The 12,885-nt window shown below is 42.3% G+C and overlaps 1 protein-coding gene across 2 annotated transcripts in view; it reads right to left on the minus strand.

The window, feature by feature from the left end:
• SLC38A1 (solute carrier family 38 member 1) overlaps window positions 1-1,973 on the minus strand; it is a 42,122-nt gene extending 40,149 nt beyond the window's left edge. For both annotated transcript variants that reach the window (XR_012053075.1, XM_002194550.7), the window contains exon 1: window positions 1,836-1,973. The gene's annotated coding sequence lies outside the window, so the exon portion shown is untranslated. The remainder of the gene's footprint in view (window positions 1-1,835) is intronic.
• Window positions 1,974-12,885: the final 10,912 nt, after the last annotated feature.

Raw genomic sequence — 12,885 nt, forward strand, 5'->3', positions numbered from 1 at the left:
TTTTAAAGCAGTCTGCAGAAAGCTTCAAACTCAGGGGATAATCCTCTTCACACGGGTATGTGCAGCTTGGTGCTCACTGCCAACAATCGTCTCCCATCCTCAGCCAGCCTGGAGAGCCCAGTTGGTCCAACTACAGCATAAATAGTCTCAAGTGACAAGACAGAGGATGCTGCAGTGTGCTTCAGTGAAGTGCTCTCTCTATGGTGCCTCTTAAAAAGAAAAAAACCCGACCTTCCGAAAAGGCAAAGTCAAATAGGAGTCATTCAGTACGACAGTGAAGCAGATCCCATTTTAGTCAGTGAATTTCCACCGAGCCTCAGCAGAAGGCCTCTGCTTACCAGCAATATGGCAGTTCAGAGACTTCACGCAGGTTTTGCAAAGCGGATTTCAGCGCCATTTCGACAGGGGCTCCTAGCCTGGAAAGGGCAGTTATTGATACCTATATCCTTCAGCAACAGATGGAGTTTCCTTTTAGAGGCTTTTTGAACAAAGCTGGTGTTTTGTAGCAAATGAAGTAAAATTTAGATGGAGGATGCTGTTTCTTTCTCCCCCTGCAACTGTTTTTTACTTCTGATCTATGAAGGTTAGTCTCAGAATGTAGGGGATTTTTGCTTTGTTTTGTTTTTTATTCCTGCAATATATTTTATCAGCTAAAATGTATATTTCTCATACACCTTACTTCTAGAACAAAGTCTGTTCTGTGTTATTTTGCCTTTCAAGCACAAGTAAAAGCCAAACAAACCTGAAGGTGAATGAAGCACAGCACAGGTTCCTATTTAAAATTTGGACTAGAGGTTGGTAGAAATGCCCCACAGCAGTCTGGACTCTGAATAGCCTACGGACATGAGGTGAGTTCAGCTGGTGGCATATGGTAGCTATAGCTTCTCCTTCTAAAAAACCAGCTGCCAGATGCAGGGCTTATTTCAGTCCTTCCAATGTCACATAAATAAAGCAGGGCTTTACACACCTGATCGTCTCCTCCCTCACAAGGAAACAGACACATCCTAGCTACAGGTTGCATTAACTCCGCAAAACAATAGAACAAGCCCCCTACCACGAGAGCGAGCCGGACGTACACACACGTGAGCCAGTGCACTCCCGGGCATTCACTCGGGCCTCTTTTTGTTCTCGCCTTTGCTCACTAAAAGCGACCACCTCAGCTGTTACTATGTATTTACGGGCACCACGCACACGCGTGCGCGACGTGGGTCCAGCCTGCATTTTCCGAATACCGTAAAACTTGCATCGACCCCGTGTCAGTGCTGGGTCTAAGGGAAAGGCAGGAACGTTCCCCGGGCACGGCTATACCACGGCCGCGCACCCTGCGGGAGCTGCGGCACCCGCCACCCGGCCGTCATAAGGGCCAAACTCATTTATTATTACTGTATTTTTTCTCTCTGCCAGCGGAAGCCCGTAGCCGCAGACTGCCAGGTTTTTGTTGTATTTCTGCGGGTTTTGTCTGTTTGTGGGTTTTTTCCATGCCCGCCTCAGCAGTCGGCGAGGGCAGCATCGCCTCCCGCCTCCGGCGCGGCAGCGCGCCCCAGCCGCGGGAGATGCCGCATGGCCGACCGTCCGCACGTCCCCTCCGCCCCGCCGGGCTCCCCGGCCCCGCCCGGCTCGCTGCTCGCATTTTCGGGGTTTCACTGGGCAGCACCGGGGCCGAGCAGACACGTTTTGCGGGGGATGGAGGGAGGGCTGGCAGACGGCGGGGACAAAGCGCGGCCGGCGGCGGGCTCCGGGCTCCGGCCCGCGCTGCGCGGCCGCGGCGCGGAGACAAAGGGTGCGCGGGGAGCCGCGGCCCCATCCCTCCGATTGCATTAGCTGCTGCTGCCTACCTCCCCCAGGAGCCGCGGGAACCCTCTGAGAAGCGATCCACCTTTTCCGCCGGGATCCGACTGGAGAACCCCGACAAATAATTGCAGGATTGCAGGGATAAAAGTAAAATAAAATGTAATTTGGAAAAAAAAAAAAAAAAAAGGAGAAGAAGAAAAAGGGGCGAAAAGTGGGGTAGATGAAACTGGCGGAACGAAAACGGCAAGAAAGATGCCCTTCCTCCTCCTCCCGCCGCGGGTGTGTGCATGCGGAGGTGGGCGGGCTGGCGGGAGCGCGCCGGGCGCGCGCGGCGCGGGGCCGCGCCATCAGGTGCTGCGGGCGCGGAGCTGCGCGGGCCGGGCCGGGCCGGCTGCTCACGCGTGTCGGGCAGGGGACCCACGGGCCCCCCGGCACGCCCAGCTCCCCGGCCGCATGGACGTTCAGCACCTTTCATTAAAAAAAAAAAAAAAGTCATTTTTTACTCTTCTTACAAGAGACAATAATTTTTTTCACGCTAAGGTTGGCCACAGGAGAAGCCCTCCTAGCAGGCAGGTTGGTTTTTTGTGACTTGAAATGGCTACGGAAGATCTGGCACTACTGTGTTAGCCGATTTCCGGTTTTAACTTGCAAAAGGTATGTGCTGAAAATGCTGCCATTTGTGCGAGAGGTCAAAGTATTTCCTGCTGGGGCAAGACACTCTTCAAAATGAACGGGGAATTCAATGCACAGATGATTTGCTGTAGCTTGTTATTTCCATCCTAATATCTAGAAAGCACTGCATTACCTTTTTGGCTTGGAAAAAACTTTTCAATAACTAACCTGAAGCAAGATGCTACTGCAGCTGTCCTTACCCCCCCCCCCTCCCCACTACAGAACACATGACTTGCATGGGATATCACAAGGCAAAGAATGAAAGGATGAAGGAGCCTGTGGGTTTGGGTGCAGTTTGCCTGGCCACCCATAATGGCTTCTGGGAAGCTTTCATGGCAACTCTTTGAGAAGCTTCTTGAGGTGCTTACTCTGGAATTTCCACTACTGGGTCTCCTAAATGTCAGGCCAAAAAGGTAGATGACACACATGAGAACTGTGGTTTACAAATTACTGACTTTGCATATTAGTCTCATTGCAAAAATATAGAAATTGGATTCCTGTTTTGGTGCTTTCACCACATTTTTTTTCCCCAGCAGGGCAGTACACAGAATCATAGGACAGTTTGGGTTAGAAGGACCTTTAAAAGTCATCTAGTCCAACTCCCAGCATGATCAGGGACATCCTCAGCTACATCAAGTTGCTCAGAGCCCCATCCAGCTTGACTTTGAATGTTTTCAGGGATCCACCACCCCTCTGGGCAAGTTCTTCCAGTGTTTCACCACCCTCATTTTCATTTTATCTAATATAAGTTGACCCTCCTTCAGTTTAGACCCTTGTCCTTTTGGAACAGGCCCTGCTAAAAAGTTTGTCCCTCTCTTTCTTATAGGCCCCCTTTAGGTACTGAAAGGCCACAGTAAGGTCTCCTTGGAGCTTTCTTTCCCCCAGGCTGAAAAACACCAACTCTTTCAGCCTTTTCTCACAGGAGAGGTGCTCCATACCTATGTTCATCACCGTGACCCAATGCTCCAAAGCCTCATGTGTCTCCTGTGCTGAGGACCCCAGAGTTCTCTGAATGTGAAGTGCAGTGCAAACAGTAATTTAATTAACACCTATTGCATCCTGCTAGGACAAGAGCCATATAATCCCAGTACTGAGAGTGAAGCCTGAGGAAGAACTAGCTGAACACGGGCATTAAGGCAAGGGCGGATCTTTTAACCTTACTCATGTGACTAAGCCTCTCACATCAGAATCATATGCAGTTCCAGAGAAATTTGATGTAGGATTGTTGGAATCCTGGATGCTGAAAATTTTAGACTTTCTGTGCTGAAAGGCACAGACCCCCAAGAGAACACCGCATTTGACCTGAGGCTGTAGAGAAGACTTTAAAAATTGATTTATAATACTGAGATTACTGAGTATGTAGTTACTTAGAAGTATGTAATATCACAAAGTAGAAAACTTAGAGTTTAGTGGTTTAGAATATAGAAATTAATATGAAGCAAAATAGAAGTTTTAAGGTAAAACCAAGTTGTTCTTTACTTTCTTCTTCTTTCTTCTTCGTAAGTTTAAGTGATGTTTTATAGTTAAACAAAAAAGTCCACATTACAAACTTCAAAAGATCAGTTATTAAGTTAAAAAAGCAAATAATATAAGTGTCCTTTCTTAATGGAATAGTTTCATTTTAAAAGACCTTATAACAAAAGTTAATTAACCATTTTATACCTTACTAATAAAAAGCTACCAAACTCATAATTGTAAAACTACTTCACTAATTAGAAATAATAAAAACCGTAAGTCCAAACATAAAATACCATCTCAAGTACCTTCAATCCCAACTTCAAAAAACCAATATGGGACTGGATTCCAAGCCAGAGGCTTCACTCCCCACCCACCCCTCACTGCAGGGTACCATGCCTGAAAGCAGAGAAGCAGGTATTTTCAATTTACTCTGACTCAATTAGACTTATATATGGTAAACTGAAAATCAATCTCTCCCCAAGATTGTTGAATAAAAATGTGTATTATAGAGTGGATGAGGCCAGGTAGTGTTACTGTAGGCAATAAGAGGAAACAACTTTGTTTCTTTAAAACAAAACATGTATCAGGCTATCAGGTGAATGATCATTGATTTTATGTGTTCCACTACCTCCTTTCCTTTCATAGTTGTAAAGGTAGGCTATTTGATTTTTACCTTTTCATGTGCATTCTTAGGATGGAGGTAATTTTTTTTAATAGAATTTTTAAAAAAGTCTTTTTAATATATTTTAACCAGCTCCGAAAAATAATAGAAATCTCAGGAATGGAAACTATTTTACTTTGCATTGTTCATATTTCAAATTTCTCCAATCTCCCACTCAATATCTCTCTGATTTTTTTATCACTGTTGGTTCTGTTTGCCTTGATATGCTGTGGAACTTTGATGCTTGTGGCAAGCATCTTCTAGTTCTAGTTTAATGGTTTCTTGTAAGCTTTTTTCCAACAGGTTTTCATGACAGTCACTCCCTATTGACCCTATTCACTCCTCCTGTGTCTTTCTCTTTATTCTTTTCACTCATTATCTTGTTCCTATTTCTGGTTTAAAGATATATGACAAAGATTCAGGAATTTACTGTAATATTTTTCTTTCTGTTGCACATATTAAACTGGTATGAGATGGGCATCCATCTCAAATCTCTTCTTGGATGTCTTTCAATGCACTTTTATCTAGTCAAAATGGATCCTCTTTTCTTTCCTCTGAAATAAGCCTGAGCCTTTCTCTCTTTGTGGTATCACCATTCTCATCCTGCTTTTGTTCAGACTTGGAACTTCCAAATATCCTTTAGATAATATTTTGCCTGCCTACAATGAATCAACAGCCATGTTCATTTTCAGAACTACCCTCTGAAGTGCAATGTTCTTCCAGAGTCTGAAAAATTCCCTTCTGTACTATCCTTCAAAAATTTATGCTTATTGACTAACTTATACTTACTAGTGGAAACTGCTGGTATGTAACAAAAATATATATCTACATAAGAAAAGTGAACTTAAATCAAAAACACCAAATACTCCTTTGGTTAAATTGTTGCACGTGTGAAAGTTTGGCAATTTTCTTCATGCAATTTCAGAATGCTGTTTGATTTGGCGTGCATTTCATTGAAAGTGGAGCTTGTTTGGCTTCTTTGTTGTCTTTTGCTTCCAAATTGCAGCAAAGCCTACCAGACATTCCAGACACAATTCTTGCACCTGAAACAAAGCTGATGACAGAGCATCATTAATTTTGTATGATTATCCGTTCAACTATTTTACCCTCAGGCAAATATATGGCTACAGCCCAGGGGAATGGAGTTGCTGGAGTTGGAAGTGGCTGTGCCTGGGGCAGAGGAATTCAGGGCTGATGTGATGAGCCTGACAGGTGAAGCTGGAGGTGCTTACAGAGTTCTCTTCACCTCTATCTTAGTACATCCGTCATTGGCATGCTTGAACTCATGTGTTAGTGCTTGTGTGAAAGAGAGGAGAATAAAAGAGCACAGATCAGAAGTGTAAAGCCAGCTGAAGGAAAAAATCCTGTGTTTTTCAGAGAAGGTTCTTGCTGCCAGAAGGTGACCTTGAACCTCTTTAAAGTCTCTGACTGCTGTTCAAGAACAGTGATGAAGCAAAAGGTGTCAGCAATGGCTATTTTTGCACCTGAGTACTACATCTAAATCAAGTTGAACTAAAATGAACTTAGAATTTTGTGACTTTTTTTTTGTTGTTCGCTATTTTTTGGGGTTTTTTTTGGAAAGAGGAATTTGTGTCCATTTCCTGAAGAGAACCAACAAGCTTAGGTTTGATAAGAGTGTCTTAGCTGTGGGGCTCCTCACAGGAGGGGGCAGTACTGGTTCTCTTAAAGGAAGTAATTAGACAGGGAGATCCTTTTCTTACCAAGGGTTTACAGAGACTGTGTGCTCGAAAAGACTTGGAGGTGTGCTGCAAGGACAAAAAAAATACTGGTACCTACTTGTGCTGGGTGTGATTCAAGCCCAAACACACCATGGGGGTTGCTGAAGTGAGTGAAGTCTTTCAAGGTGGAACAGCAAGCTCTTTACTTCACAGTACAAATTTTTTCTTGGAAATAAACTAAATGTTTCAACAAATATCTAGCACTAGATTCTCTAGTGCTGCTGTGCCAGGATTTGCTAGCAAACAAAAACATAGGTTTCGGGGATATCAGTCACCATGTTAAAAGCCCTCTGGTGCTTGCAGGGTCCTGACACTGAGTCTATGACATTAGCACAGGAGGATATTTTGCCTAGCAGCTGGGCAAGGCAGAACATCACTGGCTGTGATGCATAATGTACGGTCTGTACATGACTGGTCTTGCGTGATAGTCTGAAAAGAGCTGCCCACACTTGTCACAGATTTCATGAACACTGATAGCATCAACTATGTCTAAACGTGTGTTCAGCCGCCTCCAACTCGGCATGTTGAGACAATCAGTTTTCCAGGGCTGTGAAATCTTGCATGCATGTCTGTAATGCTGCGTCCATGAGATGTTATCGCTCGTTAGTTTCCTGGCCAGAGTGTGGTATACAACTGATGGTGAGTAATACTGGTTTAATAGCTGTCCTCTGCTCTTCCTCTTTAGATTTAGGAATTCACACAACAAACCAGGTAGTTGTGCTTTTTCTCCTTAACTCCTGATCATCTGCTCTAACTGGATTTTTTTGGTCAAAACAGGTGGTTTACTGCAATAAAAAGTTTTCAAACTTCTTGCATGAGGCTAAGGAAATAGGAGTGGCTAAAATAAAAGAGATTTATAATATGATAGATGATTGCAGTGATAGCAGAAGTTTCATTTAAACACATTTTAAAAGTAGGTGTAACAAAATGCTCTTTTATTTACTCACCTTTAAGGTGTTGCTTCTTGACGTCAGTTTATAGCACTATGGACCAATTTATATGGACTGAGTAGACCATAAAACTTTGATCTTTTCAAAATGAGTAAATTCAGATTTTGCGGTGACCAGGATGCTGAGTTGTGTTACAGCATAAAGATGAGAACCTCTCTTCTTTTCCTCAGAAAAGAATGGGTCTTGCCATTCCATTTGTATAGAGTAACTTCAGGGGCTTGCTTAGCATTTTGAGAGATAATACCTGTGATCTCATGTTGTCAGAAATTGTCCTGGCAAATTGCAACTCCTAGTCCCAGCATATGCAGCATAGCTATTGAGAATGGGATGTGTCTAGAAACATGAGATAATTGGTAACTGTTGTGAATTAAATTATACTAAAATACTTAGTTATGTATTTTATTAAATTATACTAAATATAATTTGTTTAATCTAGGACTGGCCTGCTAGTGCAGACCCCAGTAATTGAATTCTCCTCTTTTAAAGAAGATAGATTAGATAGATTAGGTAGATAGATAGATACAGATATATGTATAAATATGAAAGAAAAAAATTAAAACTTAATTGAGAATTTAGGTGCCAAATATCATATATCTAAATCCATAACATTAATTAAAAGCTTTTGAAGTTGATGAGCATATCTCACTGCTGCGTAAATCCATGGACATTAAGGAAATCAGTTTCTTTAGAAAGCAGAGTGCTTATTTACCTGACTATGTGTGAAATTAGGTGCTGACTTGAAAGTATCCAGGTAATACATAGTGACCTTAGTGCAACCCTGCAATAATGTGATTTGCTGACCTCGTGGTATCATGAAACATCATGAAATGGGAGAATTTGGAAAAAAGGAAAGTATTTTTTTTGACATTTCCCATGTAATAAGATGACATAAGATTTTTCAGGATGGTGGGGAAATGACGAATTCTTTAAATCACTACAGTAAACAAACAACATAAAATAAATCTTAGATTCATACACAAGAAATTTAGACCCAGGGAGTAGAGGACTGGGTTAAAATGAAGTCCGTTAACACCTTGTTGGCCAATATTTTTTAAAAAAACAAACCAAAATAAAGCTATTGACATGCCTGAGGGCGTTTCAGGAAGTATGGCTGGAATCTGACAGAAGCAGTCAATTTATTTAAGATCTGATGTCGTTAACACATCTGTAAGACCAGACAGATGCCTCATGTGGTACCCAGGACCCATCCCATACTTCTTCTGGTATTTACACTAGCTTTTGCAATTCTGTAAAATACAAACAAATTCAATATTCATTAAAGATAAATTAAATCAGTGAAAGGAGAATCTATCCCATCATTTACAAGGCTTTGGGTATTGCATAGTCCATGCAAGTCCTAGATTGTGACAGTGCTATAGGCCACAGCCATGCTATGTGCATGTGTTCAGTGGTTATTAAGAATGCATGTCTTTAATGGCGTATTTATGGAGGAGTAAAGTTCCATAGAAAAAGCATTAAACTAATAAAATTAAACACACTGGAATTTCATGTTATAAATATAGCAAGACTTCCTGATCTGTCCAAGACGGGGAAGTTTCAAGCCTTGCTGGTGTGGCTGCTTCCCCTGAGCCTCCCATGTGGCAGGGAGCTGGTCAGCACCAGTTGTGCCTCACAGACAGGCTATTGAGCTCGAGCTGCAGATGAGAAGAAAAGGCAAATAGCAGACAAAAATGTCAAAGTATGCAGCTCTATTAGCAGTCATGCTTAAACACATTCTGAGGTACCTGTGTGGTAACCTATTTCTCTCTCTGGTTTTGGGCTTCATGTAGCAGCTGTCATTACAGTAATGAAGTGATTAGATCTGCTCTGTTGCCTAATTACAGGACTAGAAATTGCATGCATTCCTGCAATCTAGTTAAGTACTCTATATCTGAATCCTCTGATTTCAAGGATAGTGTTTGGGAAATTATCTTTAGAGCACAATTTTTTTTTTTTTAAGTGCACTTGATTTAAGTGAGGAGTCTATCATATTGTAGAATTATTGATTACATTAAGTACTTTGAACTTACACAGTGTTTTTCATCTCAGCATCTCTTAGTATTTTGCTACAAGGGGCAAGTATTATTAGTCTCATTGCAAACTGAAAACTTGGGGAAAAAAGGAGAATACATTATTAATTTAGGATTCCATCAAATGTTACAGAAAGACTAGGTAGTTCAAGACTAGATACTCTTTTCTTTAATGTCTTCAAGAGGATGCAAGAGACCTTTTATTGCATTTCTTTTGGATGAAAGGATCTTCCGTGCAGGTCCTGGTGCTATAGGTTTTGGGTACAAAAAGAGACTGCTCACAGTCTCCAGCTAGATACAGCACCTGCAACTTTTATTTCCCAGAAAAGTTCCCCACTCTTCATACAATCCTATATAGTCATATTAATGATAGAAGTACGGTGTTACAAAAGAGAAGACTTCACATGTCTGCCTTAATTACTGATATTTACCTTTCAGAAGGGCTGCCTTCATACCAGCTTCTGATATCTTTGGAGATGGACAACTAAACCTGCTCCATACCAGCATCTGTTTTATTGTCTTTCAGCAGCTGTATATTTGCCCACCTAAAATGCATTTCAACACTGTAGGCTTAAATCCCTCTCCTGTCTTGGTTTACATCCCTCAGTGTCCTATGTGGGACAGACAGTTGGTGTGACCAGAAGTTGAACATCTGAGTGAAGACTACCTGCCATGTCCTGCAGCCTCTTCTGACAAATGTGTACTAGCAGAAGATGCTGTGCACTTAGCAGTGCTTACAGCTAAATGTGCACCCTCTTACAGAAACAAGATGATCATCATCAGTGGAACATACACAACTCAAGCTTTGGCAGAGGCTCTTCACACTGGAAAAGGGATTCAGTAGTTTTGATTCCCACTGCTTTCACTCATCTACAGGTCCCTCCTGTTTCACCATCTGTTTCATGTTTCTTAGTCAGAAGATGAAGAAAACAGGTAACATGAAAATTTTAACAAGACTGTGTCAGAGGTAAAGTGCAATAAAATTTCAAAGGCTCATGTAAGAGTCTAAATGTTAGTTTAAAAAAATCTATCCTGAGGAAACTGATAGCAGGAAAAGTTCTTAAAGCTCAGAGTGTAACAAGTGCTTTTCCAGTAGATCTGGTATATAAAGCTCTGAGTAACCAGAAGACAAAAGATATATTACAATAGGTAAGATATATAAATTTAAATTATTATTTTATAGCTAAAACTTAGATATATCGCATGTATAATCCGTATTATCTGATACTACTAAAGATCTTATAATAAATATATTTTTTAAAAATCCTGAGTATGGGTTTAGAACTTGTATTTCATTAAGGAGCTTGACTGCAGTTTGCTAAGTATACCTATTCCAAAATGGACATTTAAAAATGCTTTGCAGAAAACCATAGTCTGATCCTGCAAATTTTGTGCATTCAGGTAATGAAGTCACATTGGAAATATTGTTATGGGCTAATGTACAAAGCCCAATGTGTTTTTAGTATTACCGTCGTGGCTTAATGCAGATGTGAAAGGAAGGCATAACTGCATTTTGCAAATGTGTTCTGAAATATTCATGTTCATCACAAATGCTACCTGGTTCAGGTTGTGGATGCTTTTCTAGAAAACTGTAGTTCAAAACTGCTGTTTCCAGAAAGAGTTGTGGTGCCAGTTTTGCAGAGTCCATCACCCCTCTATACGTGTGCAGGGGGGCTGTGAGAAGTGGCAATCTCAGTGTTAGGTCTGGCCAGAACTTCCTGAAGATAATGAACGTAGGGAAATGCATAAAACAAATGCTGTGCTGAAGCACTTTTTGATATTTGGTCCATAATGGGGAGTCCAGGATGTAATAGTGTGAATAATTTCTCGGAAGTTACAAGGGCCCAGGGGCAAGGAGCAGTCTGTGGAGGAGCATGCCTCCCTACTAGGCTGTGGCTGTAGAGCCATCTCATTTCCTTCCAGCCAGGCTGGGGCACACATCTTGGTTAGCAACAACATCATCCTGAGCCTTGAGCTCAGATCTGTTCACAGAAGGGCCATTGCAAAGGCAGAAATGGGCAGGTGGTGCACAGGCAGCTTTGCTTCCCTGAAGCCTGAGCTAGCACTTTTAACTCATGAGAGCTGTCTACAAGCTGTCTGGGACCTGACTTCCCACTGGAAGAGTTTGAACAAGAGATTTTTAATCCCAGCTCTTCTGTCCCCTTCCCAGACTGGGTGCTTGAGAGCCCCCACTGCATGGCTGTTTCCCTTCCCCAGAGCAGGACCCTCCCTGGGCCCCAGGCAGCCTCAGGGGGGCATGCCATGCCCAGAGCAGCACTGGGGTGCTTGGGATCAGAGCAGGGGGACACTGCTGCCAGACCTGGTGAGGGCTGCCTCATAACATGGGGGAATGGGCTGGTGATGGTAACCTTGGGTAAAGTTCAGAAAGGATGCTCTGTATGCTGACCTGGAGGGAGCATGGTACCTCACTGCAGCTCCCTGCAGCAGTGACCACAGCCCTACAGAAGCTACACAGCACTCTGGGTTATTAAACTCTGTTTATTCCTACATTCCAAATGACACTGTTCTTCAATTTTCCTTGGGTTTTGAACTTTTTGTTTTTTGCATTGAAGTCTGTAGCTTAGTGCAAAGTTGAGAATTGGGAAAATCTGGATGCCAGTTGGCAGATTCATGACAGAAAGAAGTAGCCAAGCCCAGCCAGAAACTCTTATCCTCTCTCTTGGCTGACAGGACAAGCCCAGTCCCACAACTTCCCTCCCAAGCTGCCTAGTGCTTGGAGCATGCCTGCCATAGGAAATGTCAAGATTTTGATTGTGATTTTTTAAGAGACCCAAATCAGGACCTTAAATGAAAGAGGGGTTGGACTTTGGGTCATGCCCACTGCCACAAACAAAACCAGCAGCCTGTATTACAGGGAACCAGGAAACAAAAAATATGGTATATCAGAACTTGACTCCATGCATAATTCTGTTTGAAAATGTTTTGGGTTTAACCAGGGAAGTGACTGATTGTCAATTGCTGAGAACCTCACCCTGTGCTCAGTAAATATTCTGCAGGCAGAGAGGCAGTGTCTGTAAATGATCAAGAAGCTCTCAAAGCTTACAGCACTATGCAGTTATTACAGTCTGAGCATTTTTTAAGCAGAGCAAATATTTGCTTTCAATTTCATGCCTAGCTGTTGCTGGAGAAGCACACAGCCTCTATGGGCACAAGCACTCACTGGCTCATTGTTTGCCTCTTGGTTTTCTGTCAGAACATGGGTTTGGTGCCAACGTGTAGTATTAGAAATATAAAATTATTTGCTCTTCTCTGACGTTCATCTAGTTTGAAATGGCTAGTGATGCTTTTAATGTAATTTCTCACGTGGATTAAACAAACATTTAATTTCTCATGTGGATTAAACAAACACGTGCCACTCACAACAAACCTTTCTGCTCATGACTCATTAAGTTGTGCTTCCTAACCAGGTAATCAATTGCCTGAAAATGTTGCGACAACAGAGTTGATGACCTGTGTAATGTGAAAATGAGGGTAACACAACCAAGGGCTGCCTTCTTCAGGCCTTTTGCACACAACAGTGCTGCGTTGGGACTTCTAAAAATGGAGGGATTTTTTTCCTCGTC

This window comes from Taeniopygia guttata, chromosome 1A (genome assembly GCF_048771995.1).
Source record: "Taeniopygia guttata chromosome 1A, bTaeGut7.mat, whole genome shotgun sequence".
Taxonomy (NCBI): domain Eukaryota; kingdom Metazoa; phylum Chordata; class Aves; order Passeriformes; family Estrildidae; genus Taeniopygia; species Taeniopygia guttata.